Genomic DNA, 13039 nt, shown 5'->3' with positions numbered 1-13039 from the left:
AAGACCCTTCACCCCTGCCCCACCTCCCAACAGCTGTGCTAACTTCTCTGCTTTTGCCCTCTTCAAATAACGAACATCCAGTTTTTTGCTGGCTATACTAGATGGAGAAGGGTCTAAACTACTCTAGACTTTTAACAAATCTTACAATTTTTAGTTGCATTCAGCACTCCTATCTTCAGAGGCCCTTGGAACCTGAAATTCCTGAGCCTTTCTGGGATTTTGTGGGAATATCCATCTTGTTTCTTATTAACTTCCCTCTCTGCAGGCACCGAGCTGAACGCAAAAAAGTGAAAACCTAAGTTAATCAGTTAAAACTGGTCCATCTGCTTTCTTCCAAAACGTGAATTCTCATCTGTTGATACCTCCTCTTCTGTTCGTTGTCCTTTTGGGTTTATACTATTTTATTTCTTTTTTACTTTATCTGATTTATATTTTTCATTTATTTTACTGAATTTAGGTATACAAATTACTCTATGCTGAACCCCTTTTATTTAGTATTTTTAAAAATCTCTAACCAATATCATATCCTAGTGTAATAATATTCATTCAACAGATATTTAATGAGCTAATTCTGTGTGTCGGACACTACTATTCTAAGCACTGGAAATTTAGCTGTGAACGAAACAGAGTTCCTGCTCTCAAGGAGCTGACGTTCCAGTGGGGAGATAGAGACTTTTTTTAATCTAACTATATTTCTAATATGTATGTGGTACCAAGTGCTAAGAACAAAATAAAAGAGAGGATGAGGTAGTAAGAAAGCCAGTCATGCAGCTGTCTGGAGGAAGAAAATGACAGGCAGCAGAAAGAGCAAGTACTGAGATAAGTAAATGCCTTACCTGGCATGTTCACAGAAAAATAGATCAGCAAGAAGGGCAGTATGGCTGGATTTGCTTAAATATTCCTCAATTTGACTTGAGTTCTTTCTAAGATTTGGCTTTACTAAGTATATCACAGTAAACTCCCTCATGTAAATGCCTATTTGTAAAAAGCAATTTCCTTTGGGTTATATTCTCAAAATTCAGTATGTAGCATAAACCATAAAGTTAAGCACAGCTTTGACCTATGTTTAAAAGAAAATATTCTAGAATTTTCTCCTTAAGAAATAATGATGAATCTACAGGCAAATTATTAGAAGTATTAGACTTACAAAGTTATTGGCTAAAAGAGAAATATGTAAGAATAAGTAACATTTCTATTAGAAATAATTTTTAAAGGCCATATGAAAGAATTAATCATGAACAACCATGTTCTACTGCAGTATTTTTCCTAAGAAAATAACCATTTGTTGGTACACTATGTAGTCCAGCCCATATCACTCCGATGAAAATACTAATTTCTCATATTGACCTAGCTGCCACAACCAACGGTGGGTCAGGCTTTATCCTCCTAGATCTCCATTAATGCCCTATTTCCTTCTTAAAATTCTTTATACCTCCACGAAGTAAATCTATTATGTTACCATTCTCCCAATCCCCTCACCTCTTCTATTCTTTATTATTTTTTTTAATTTCTATTTTATATTGGAGTATAGTTGATTTACAACGTGTATGTTAGTTTCAGATGTACAGCAAAGTGATTTAGTTATATATACATATATCTATTCTTTTTCAGATTCTTTTCCCATACAGGTTATCACAAAGTATTGAGTAGTTTCCCTGTGCTGTACAGTAGGTGCTGTTGATTATCTATTTTACATATGTAGTGTGTATATGTTAACCCCAACCTTCTAATTTACCCCTTCCCCCCCAACCTTTCCTCTTTGGTAACCAAAAGTTTGTTTTCTATGTCTGTGAGTCTATTTCTGCTTTGTAAATAAGTTCATTTGTATCATTTTTTAGATTCCATATATAAGACATATCATATATTTGTCTTTCTCTGTCTGACTGACTTCACTTAGTATGATAATCTCTAGGTCTACGCATGTTGCTGCAAATGGCATTGTTTCATTCTTTTTTATGGCTGAGTAATATTCCACTGATATGTACAACATCTTCTTTAACCATTCGTCTGTCCATGGACATTTAGGTTACCTCCATGTGTTGGCTATTGTAAACAGTGCTGCAATGAACACTGGGATGCATGTATCTTTTCAAATTATGGTTTTCTCCAGATACATGCCCAGGAGTGCTTTTGCTGGATCATATGGCAGCTCTATTTATAGTTTTTTAAGGCACCTCCATACTGCTCTCCATAGTGGCTGTGCCAATTTACATTCCCACCAACAGTGTAGGACAGTTCCCTTTTCTCCACACCCTCTCCAGCATTTATTTTCTGTAGACTTTTTGATGATGGCCATTCTGATCAGTGTTGAGGTGATACCTCACTGTAGTTTTGATTTGCATTTCTCTAACAATTAGCAATGTTGAGCATCTTTTCACGTGCTTTTTGGCTACCTGTATGTCTTCTTTGGAGAAAAGATCTTCTGCCCATTTTTTGACTGGGTTGTTTGTTTTTCTAATATTGAGCTGCATGAGCTGTTTGTATATTTTGGAGATTAATACCTTATTGGCTACATTGTTTGCAAATATTTTCTCCCATTCTGTGGGCTGTCTTTGTGTTTTATTTACAGTTTCCTTTGCTGTGCAAAAGCTTTTAAGTTTAATTAGGTCCCAATTGTTTATTTTTGTTTTTATTTTCCTTATTTTAGGAGATGGATCCAAAAAGATACTGCTGCAATTCATCCTGAAAAGTGCTGTTCTGCCTATGTTTTCCTCTAAGAGTTTTTCCCTCACCTCTTGTATAATCTTCCCTCCCTTTTGCTCTCAAAGTATTTGTTCTGTACCCCTATTATAGCACTCCTATAAAAGTTGAAATACATAACCATTTTTTGTCTTTTGCTCTCTAAGTATTTGTTCTGCACCTCTATTATAGCACTCTTATAAGAGCTATATTATTTGTCCTCCTCCTTACCTTGGTCACAATGGATGAAGTATCTCTGCTGCTACAAAAGGTCAAACCCTGAACTCATGACTTGGATCACTTCTCCCACCCATCTTCTCAAGAATGTTGCTTCTTAAATTATCTTGACTCTCTCCTTATCAGTTTCTCTCAGTATATTAGATTACTTCCATTAGCCTTCAAACATGTAAAAATATCTCTCATCTTTTATATAATAATTTATAATATACATACTATAATTTAGTTTAAAAACAACCAAAGGGCAATCATAAGCTATGTTAAGGATTTGGATTTTGTTCCAAATACAACGGGAAGACAATGAAGTTGTCTACTTCTACACCCTCCATTTACTCGTAAATTTGAATTCTTCTTTATCACGACTCTGAAATTCCCCCAAGATCACAATCTCCCTGTTTATAAATCCAACTGGACATGTTCTGATTCATCTTTCTGATCTGCTCATCACAGCATCCAACAGTAATGATGACTTCCTCCCTGAAAGGCTCTCTCTTCTTGCCCTTTACTGACATATCACAGTCACCTAGTTTTGTTGTGTTTTCCAGTTCAGCTCATTTCAGCTTCAAGGCCTTAGTGTACGCAGTTTCTTCTACCTGGAATGCTCTCCCACCCCTGTACCCCACCCCCACACTCCCACTCAGAGCCTTCAACCTAACTGAAGCCCACTCATTAATCTGGGCACATTTAAACATCCCTTCCAGAAAAGTATTCCCATACCCTCCAAATTAGTTAGGTTCCCCCAATGATGTTTCCATAGCATCCTTTTCCCCCATAGCACACATCACATTTGTGATACTCATTCAATGTCTATCTTCCTTTGTCTCAAATTCCCTGAGAGTAAGAACCGGGTCTACAAATACGTAGATATACAGTACACACGCAGGCCTAGTACACACTTAATTCACTGTATGATAAACAAAAAACACCACAGGCCTTACCCTCCACCCAGAGTCCTAAACCTAGTTTATTATTTTCAAAATCAATTGGAAAGTTGTATAATAAAGTGCTTGGGCTTTAGAGCCTGATAGAACTGAATTAAAGATCTGGCCCAGTTTCTCATTAGGGAACTTTGAGCAAGTTACTTAACCTCTCTAAACCTCATCCACAAATAATCACACATACCTTGCTATAAAGATTAACTATCCTCTTCTTTTATACTGCTACTGTTACAATATAAATAATTATTCTCTCCCCTCTTGAATAATGTTTTTCAAACATAATTCAGAATGCTTCAAACCAGCTTATTTTTTTTAAAAGGAAAAATACAGAGTAGAAAAAATACATCAGAGTGCAATGCACACGTTAAGGGCATACTGCTGAAACACACACAGAATTCAACTATTGGATTATTGGATTGAAATGTTACACATACATCCTATTATGGGTTGCAGTCAAAAAACTTGAAAAACATTGCTACACTATTGCTACAGATAAATTAATATTATTAGAATATTAAATTCAGTGAGATAAGGGCCCTTGGTTTTGTTCACTACTATGTCCCTAGAACCTAAAACTGTCTAGTATAAAACAGCACATAAATATTTGTTGAAAGACTTGAATGATATATCTGGTCCCAATTTAACTTTTCAAACGTATTAATCCTACAGTATTCCTTACTGTCATTTACAGAGGACAACACATTCCCATGCCTGAGCCTGGGCTCATGCTATTCTCTCAGAATAACAAAAGTTTCCTCCTTTTCTCAACTCACTAAGCCACTCGATGCCCTTTTACTACTCTGTACTTTCTTATATAAAACCATATGAAAGGTATAAAGTCCACAAGTATAAAAGAAAACATGATATATTAAAAGTGAATATGCAGTACATGAAAAAATACAGTTCTACATCAAGCTCATACAGTTCAAGTTTTAGTTCAGTTATGACATACATCTAACAATTCAGCATGCCATCTTAAAATTTAAAAGCTCTTTCAAGGAATGACTTAAATAACCCATACTCAATTAAAAATGAGAAGTCTGATCTATTACCTTCTTTTTCCTCTCTCTATAGGCATTTATGCTGACAGAGGTACTCAAAATCATACCACTGATTATTCTTTTCATAAAGAGGGCAACACATAAAAATCTTAAGTCATCACTAAGGAATGAAAGTCAGGAGTTTGAGTACTGCAATCAACTAGCTTTGCAATCCAGAAGTCACTCTGTGCCTCATCCACACATAAGCCAATTTGAAGACTCAAAGTGTTTAGAAGAAAAGAGGCTATCATAACCACTAGTTTTGGAAATTGTTTTCAGAGGCTGAGCAGAATGTTCACACATTGACCTTTTTAAAGTTTCCACGTATTAAGCACTTACTATGTTCCAGAAATTGGGCTTTATTTATTTACATAAATGTTTCTATCATCTTTGGTCTTTGAAAAAAAAAAACACCATTTGGCTGGAACTACTTTCTTCCCCCTTTGGCTACTTTTCAAAAAAAAAATTAAAATCCTATGTTTTATGCAGAATTATGTTAGCATACCACAGAAGGTTCTGTTCTTTCTCTCTCTTCTTTTTTTTAGGTTATTACAAAATATTGAATGCAGTTCCCTGTGCTATACAGTAGGCCCTTGTTTATCTATTTTATACATAGTAATTTGTATCTGCTAATCTTTCTCTTGAAAAAAAGCCACACACACTTTTTATCTTTCCCATATTCAACTACAAGTAAGCAAGTAAAAAGACTACCAAATATTCTGACACTAAAAAAATTCTGCTTTTCAATTCTCACTTCAAATATCTCTCACCACCTACTAATTAGCCATCTTTGGTAACCCCTAATTATTCCAGAGTTCACAATCTTAAAAACTTGTCTTCTTTAGTACAACTCCTTTCATTCACTTTATCCCTACCAGAGGCTGAAGAGTGGAAAATTCCAACTTTTGCAATTTTAGAATGAGGTTATAAAGGGGGGGTGGGGAGGGACACCTGACAGTAGTTGCTTGTTTTTTTCAATCCACTTAAGCTCTCAAAGCCAAAAACACTTAAGTTCCAACATGAGTTTCATATTTCCCTGTATGAAACCTGCTTTCTTAGGTTTCAACCTTTACAACTGTAAAAAGAAAAGTGTTACGTATTTCTGAACAAGGATCAGTTGCCAAATAACATGACGTCCTCAAAGAAAAGGCAACATGAATATTACACTAAAATTTTAGTCGGCATAAATATAGTACATAATATGGTACTTAATAACACATTAAGAGCAGTACTACTAATTAACTTAAAGATGTGATTTTTGGAACGAGAAAAATATCAGTGTTGGTCTCTGGCTACAAAAGGTAAACATTATTCTTTAATGTTTGGTTTTTCTGCTTCTACCCCATCCTGCCAAAAGCTTTAGCTGATATTTGGGGTGCTGTGACTCAGGGTCCCAGAGTGTGGCTCTGGTCAGAACGCGAAACGCGCCCTACAAGGCGCCTAAAAGTTTAACACAATTTGTATTATATTCTCCCAATCCTCTAGGTCCCTTCCACTTCCAGCCGTCCCAGCCACAGTGATTCCGAACTCTCGGGAAAGCTTTAGACTTACCCCCAAATCTCTTCCTAAATCAAGGTGGCGGCCCACATTTCCCCTCCCGTCCTGAAGCACCGGCAGACAAACGTGGGGTCTAAGAAAAGAAACCTCGCACCGCTCCACCCAACAGGTGGGAAGGAGGAGGGATGGACAGCTGGGCCCCGAGGCCAACGCAGGCCTCAAACAGGGCGGGAGTCGGAGGCCGCAGCCCTAGCGCGGCCTGAAACAAGGCAGGCGCCTTGCTGCCCCGCGTACCACCCACTCCGTCCAATTCCAAGGCGCCCGCCCCAGCTGACCTGACGATGGATGCCACTCAATGCCATGAGCCGCAGTGTGGGCCAACCGAGCCGAAGAGGGCACTTCCACCGTCTCTGTCCCCACAAACACCGGAGCAGACGCCACCAGCGCCACAGCCGCCTCTTCGAGAGTGCGGCGCGCATGCGTCGGTGTCCCCGGAGGCGAGGAAGTCACGTGGTTGCGCAGCGCGCAGGCCTCGCCCTCCTCGGGATCCGGCGGGGTCCGGTCCTGCCCGGCCACGCCTCGCCCAGCCCCGCCCCGCCTCGCCCAGCCCAGCCCAGTCCCCGCCCTGCCGCCACGGAGAGCGGGGCCGCTGCTCCAATTCAGTGTTTCCTCCTCTACGGGGATTTGCAGAGCCGAAGGAGAGTCTTCAGGGCCTTCCACACCCCTGATTTTAAACACAGACAGCGCCCCGCCCAGTCAAGGAAAAATACTGTTACTATTTTTTGGCAAACAACTGCCTAGGCTCCACGCCTCTACCTAAAAGTGGTCAGAAATTCAGCCTTAAACTCCTAAATCTCACGATGGTTTGGACTTTGGGTCCACCCAGGTTTCCTGAAGGTGAAACAATAGTGGAGTTAGGGGCTTGAGGAACTGATTATTAAAGGGATATGTAAAATTATTCCCTGGACAAATGAAGGCTGCATTATTTTGATAGTCTTAGCAGTACTCTTCAGCTATACTCCCATCCTCAGTTTAAAAAAAAAAATTTTTTTTTTTTTCAAATCTGGCCTCTCTCCTGTTCATATTTCGAGGCTCCTGAATTCACCGACAATTTACCAGGCAATCGCTTGTTCAAGATTCAGTAGTATCACAACTGGGCTGCAATTTCCTCCTCTGGAATCTGTCTGTTTCCAGAAATATTTCTCTGCAAGATGATGTTTTCTGTCTATTAACCTGTTAATCATAAATCCCCTCAACAGCTCCTTTGCTTCCAAATATCAAAACCAGTCTTATCTTTCACTTACATCAAACTGCATCTAGTTGCAGCTTTCCCTTTGCATTGCCTCTTCTACTCTTCAAGCTAACTTTTTTGAATTCTCTGACAGTGCAGCCATGCTTTTTACTGGTGTACCCAGTGACGTTTATGTTCACTATGGGAAGGAGCAGTTAAGGGTCTCTGATATATTGGGAAGGCATGCAGACTTTGCCACAAACACTGTCATTCAGTGGCTCTGAGTGCCACAGCTTTCACTTCTCTCCTGGTTCTTTTCAAACTTTCCTAAAGTAATCTCAAATTCTTCATCAGTAAATAAGATTATCTTTGAGATTCTCATCTCCTCTAAGAGCCATTTTCTAAAACTCTACCTGCTTCTTCAGCTTTATTCACTGTAGATTCATTGTTTCCCTTTATCTGGTTTTCTACATCTTAACCTTTCAAGCCAGTACTAGTGCTTTCACCGTCCTGCTTAAAAACCTTCACTGGTTTCCCCCCATGCTTTTAAGAAAAACCTAAACATTTTAGCATTGAAAATATAGTCCTTCGTAATAACACCAGCCCTCTTACTGGTTTCTAAATTTACAAAACTCACTGTTCCCTTTTAAGTGTCTATGTCCCTTTTATGTGTCTCAACCTTTCAGTGTGTTTTCCTCTGTCTACAGTGCTTGCTCTCCTCACAGGTGAAAACTCAATTTTTTTTTTTTTTACTTGATGTAGCTTTAGTTGACTTTAAAAGAAATTGTATATCACAATTATAAGCTTTGGGAAGAAAAAAAAGATATTATACCAAATAGTGCAGTTTACAGGGTGGCAAGTTCTAAAATACAGTATTTAAAGTCAGGTGATTCAGAAACAGAACAAAAAGTTGGGACAGATGGGAAAAGGTGTTGTTTATTAATGTAATGGATTTCTTCCATTTGCCTCTCCAAATCAACTGTCCACCCTTCTCTATCTTGACCTTTGCTCGATGGTTTCTGGTTGGGTCTGGCCAACACGGTCCTGGAAGAACAGAAGAGAGGAGTGAGGTCAGAGTATTTATTCCCCTAGCTCCTTCCATGCGGTCTCTGTATCACTTTCTTCTTCCAGATTCCAAGTTTCCCTAAACCATTGTAAATAGTCCCTTATTAACCACTTCTCAAATTACCCTGATGTTGATAAGCCATGTATTTCCTTCTGGGATTGTGACTGATAAAAGAGCAAAAAACTTCTTATACCCAGTGTTAGTCGCAGCTTCTTTCTGGGCTATTCAGTAAAGATTCCTGTTTATTCTGTTCAAAATGTAACATGCAATGAAAAAGCACATAAAACACCACATGGCTCATTTATTACAGAACATATTTTCTCTAGGGAATGCTATTCATTTACATCATAAATAAATCCATCATTGAATAGTGGTGGCTCTTGTATTCAAAACATTTAGACTCCTGTATTTAGTGTTCTTTCTTACTGGTTAAAGCAAATAAAATTGTGGCTCTAGGAGATTTAAATCCAAACACAATATGGATATTGTCTCTCTCTACTATTATATGATCTGTGAGATTTAGTTCAAATGGTATCGCCTCAGTTCAGTCTTCCTGAGAGTTATTCGGATCCTACAATGCTCCAATTTGAATAATTTATTTTTTATTTTATTATTTATTTCGGCTGCGCCGGGTCTTCGTTGCACCATGCGGGATCGTTTAGTTGCAGTATGTGGGCTTCTTAGTTGCAGCATGCATGTGGGATCTAGTTCCCTGACCAGGGATTGAACCTGGGCCTCCTGCATTGGGAGCCCATAGTCTTACCCACTGGACCACCAGGGAAGTCCCCTGAATAATTTGTTAAATTGTTAATCTGTGTAATGTTTTCCCAGCTGTAGAAATGTCAAAATGAAAGAAAGAGGGAGATTTGCATTTTAATTTCTCCCACCCCAGCCCCAATTTCCCTATTCCAAGCCTTTTTGTTCTCTTGTCACAGGGCTATGAAACTGTATCTGTAATTGTTCATGACTTCCTATAGCAGGTCCTAGGGGATAAAAATCCAAATCCTTGCGTTTACCATTTTGTTCTTGTTCTTACCTCTACTTACCTCTCTGTCCTGCTCACTGTGACACATGGAAGATTGACTTCTTTCATCTTCTTAGTTTTTGATCTTTGCAGGTACTTAGAATGTGCTTTTCCTTTCTTTTCTCATTGTCGAATAGCTCAATCTTCAGAACTTATTTGAAATGTTGCTTCCTTGAAGATATCTTCTCTGATCCCACAAGCCTGGGTTATGATACTGTTATTTTGCCCATTAAAAATCATGATACCTACATTTTCATTATGGATTGTATCTTTACTAGAAATGGAGTGCTGGATATAGTATGTTGCAAGATTGAAGTAAGGCTGTATGTTGTTATAAGTTAAGGACTAGGGCATTTCTACATTCTTCACAAATAATGCTGCAAAAAGAGAATAATGTGAATGCAAGAAGAGGATAGGGGTTATTCTTTCAGGGTGATTGAGTTTTCAGGCTTTAATAGCTAAATCAACTGGGGTACCATGAACGGCTTGTGAAAGAGATTGCTGATATTTGCAAATATATATTGTGTGTGTATGTGTATTGCTGTTTAGCTACTGTTTATGTATTCCATGTATATTCATACATATACTTTTTTTTTTTATTTTTGGCTGTGTTGGATCTTCGTTGCTGCACGCGGGCTCTCTCTAGTTGCAGCAAGCGGGGGCTACTCTTCGTTGTGGTGAATGGGCTTCTCATTGCGGTGGCTTCTCTTGTTGCAGAGCACAGGCTCTAGGCGCATGGGCTTCAGTAGTTGCGGCACGCGGTCTCAGTAGTTGTGGCTCACGGGCTCTAGAGCACAGGCTCAGTAGTTGTGGCGCATGGGCTTAGTTGCTCCACGGCATGTGGGATCTTCCCGGACCAGGGCTCGAACCCATGTCCCCTGCATTGGCTGGCGGATTCTTAACCACCAGGGAAGCCCCATACTACTCTTTTAAGTATATTCATATTGCTGTGTTAGGTATATATTTTGCTTTTTAAAGTTTTTTTTTTTCTTCAGGTATCAGGTAATAATGTGCCCAACTCCAGGAGCTGAATCATAATCAATACAAACCAACTGTGGTAATCCCATTCCTATTTGCCAATGACTGATTGAGGGATAGAAGGGGTGACCGAATTCTGGTCAACGAGACGTAAAGAGAAATTGGCTGTTTCTATGGGTGAAGGAGAGAGAAACTAGTTCTAGACATTATTTGAGCCCTGAGTCAAGCCAGCTTTGAAGCCAGAGACTTTGACTTCTGTTATAAGCATCAATAAAAATAATTTTCCTTTTTGCTCATGCGAGTTGGGTTTTTTTTTTCCTTTTCTCTTTCTTCTCTTCCCTTCCCTCCTTCCTCCTTCCTTTCTTTTTATCCTCTTGGCCATAGATTTAATAAATGTAAAGCTGTAATTTAAATTCAGAACACTGCCGGGAATCCCCTGGCGGTCCAGTGGTTAAGACTCTTGTGCTTTCACTGCCGATGGCCCAGTTTGATCCCTAGTCGAGGAACTAAGATCCCACAGGCCTGGCAGCGCAGCCATCAATCAATCAATCAATCAATTCAGAACTGCCTTCAGAGTCAGTTCTCTCACAGGGGTCTGAAAGCATTACATTCCTCTTTTTTCCACCACCTGCTTCTCCTCCAGTGTTCTCCATTTCAGTTAATGGCATCAGCATTCACCAGTCTCTAGTGTGAGAAACTTCTTTAACTTTGACTCCTTTATGTTCCAAATCTAAGTATGTCATCAATTTAGTCAGTTCTGCCATCAGAATACCTTTCAGATCTATTCTTTCAATTCTCACTCCTGTTATACTATTCTTTAGACCTTTACTATCTAGAATCTGGCTCCGAGCCCTGGATAGTAAGATCACTATACTCTTTCCTATTGAAACTTGCTAGAACCTCACAATCTTTTTCAACACATTGAACAGGCAGACCTTATCTATCCATTAGGCTGGGACATCCTATGAAATCCATTTGCCACAGGAGGCCTTTGGATCGGTGTTTCCATCCAACTATCCCTCTTCTACTAGTTAACTTTTAAAATACACCACCCCCACCCTTGAAAACATTGCTCCAGAATAAATTTCAAACGTATATAACATTTTACTCAAGTACTATTTATTCGGCACCCAGTATAGGCCAAGGCACCCAGTAAATGCATAGAGGTGAACAATTCATTCAAGACTGGTCATACCACACCATTGTCTTCATCTTACATAACATTGTCTCACACATTCCATATTTAATAAGGAAAAAAAAAAAGACTATTTGCTAAACCTACAATTCACTTTGAAATCTGTTTATCCCATTGTTGCCCAAAGAGTTTAAGTATGAATTTAGGTATTCTTTTACAGAACACATTATGAGACTTGAATTCATTCTTGTTGATATAGTACTTAAATGATTTTGCCTTCGTTTGATGTATTTAACCTTCTAACCAGCAATGAAATAAGTAGGGTTAGCTTACCTTGGCTCTAAAGATCTCTGTAGTGTTTCTGCCCATCTCTCCTCAACTTCATTTGCTGCTGGGAATAAGTTACCTTTGCACAGAATTTGAGGTTTACAAATGCTTTCTTATACATAATCCCATGTTAATTTTGTACCTCACACCAACTGCAGGATATATGTAAGGTTTAACAAGTAATAGTAAACCTGGGTTCCAAATCCATGCTTTCTGAATCAGTCTTATGTTCTTTACCTTCACAATTTCTTGCTTCCCTTTCTTCTCATCTCTCTTCTAGTCGTATCACTGTCTACCTCCCTTAGCACTTTGATATTCACTACTGTCTCTTTTTTGCCATGTTTTCTTCTCTTCACTTTACCCTTATTTTCAGATTCTCCTCAGATTACCATATCGTCATTTAAACTTTATTACACAGGCAATACATGTTGCTCATTTCTGAGAAAATAGAAATTGCAGAATAGTGTGCTGAAAATATTAAAATAACTTCTTTACCCACAGATTACCACCATTAACATGTCGGTGTATATAATTCCAGTTCTGTTTTCTCTGTGTGTATATATTTAACAAACAGAGACACTGTATTTTGTAGTCAGGCTTTTTCCCTTTAACACATTGTGCACATGGCCCTGTGATTAAAATGATTAACATTTTTAGTAAATATATGCTATCAATTCCATTGGGTAAATATGCCATTTAAATTTTTTGCTGTTTATTTTTTAGTTGCAGTGCTGGTGGGGTTACACTTTTATCGCTATCACTGCTTGTAAAAAAAAAAAAACAAATTCCTTTATTTCAATTTATTCAAGCCTTCAGCTTTTCTTTAGTTCTTTCCATCAGTGATCAGTCTCCAATTCTTTTTGATTTCTGGGTTGGTTAACAGTTCT

The 13039-nt window shown here is 38.6% G+C and overlaps 1 protein-coding gene across 1 annotated transcript in view; it reads right to left on the bottom strand.

Annotated features, from left to right (window-relative positions):
- Positions 1 to 6875, bottom strand: part of PRPF39 (pre-mRNA processing factor 39) — a 37207-nt gene extending 30332 nt beyond the window's left edge. The window contains exon 1 of the mRNA XM_004270009.3: positions 6727 to 6875. The gene's annotated coding sequence lies outside the window, so the exon portion shown is untranslated. The remainder of the gene's footprint in view (positions 1 to 6726) is intronic.
- Between the last annotated feature and the right edge of the window lie 6164 nt (positions 6876 to 13039).

Source organism: Orcinus orca, chromosome 2, assembly GCF_937001465.1.
Source record: "Orcinus orca chromosome 2, mOrcOrc1.1, whole genome shotgun sequence".
Lineage (NCBI taxonomy): Eukaryota > Metazoa > Chordata > Mammalia > Artiodactyla > Delphinidae > Orcinus > Orcinus orca.
This window is presented reverse-complemented; position numbering and strand designations above follow the sequence as displayed.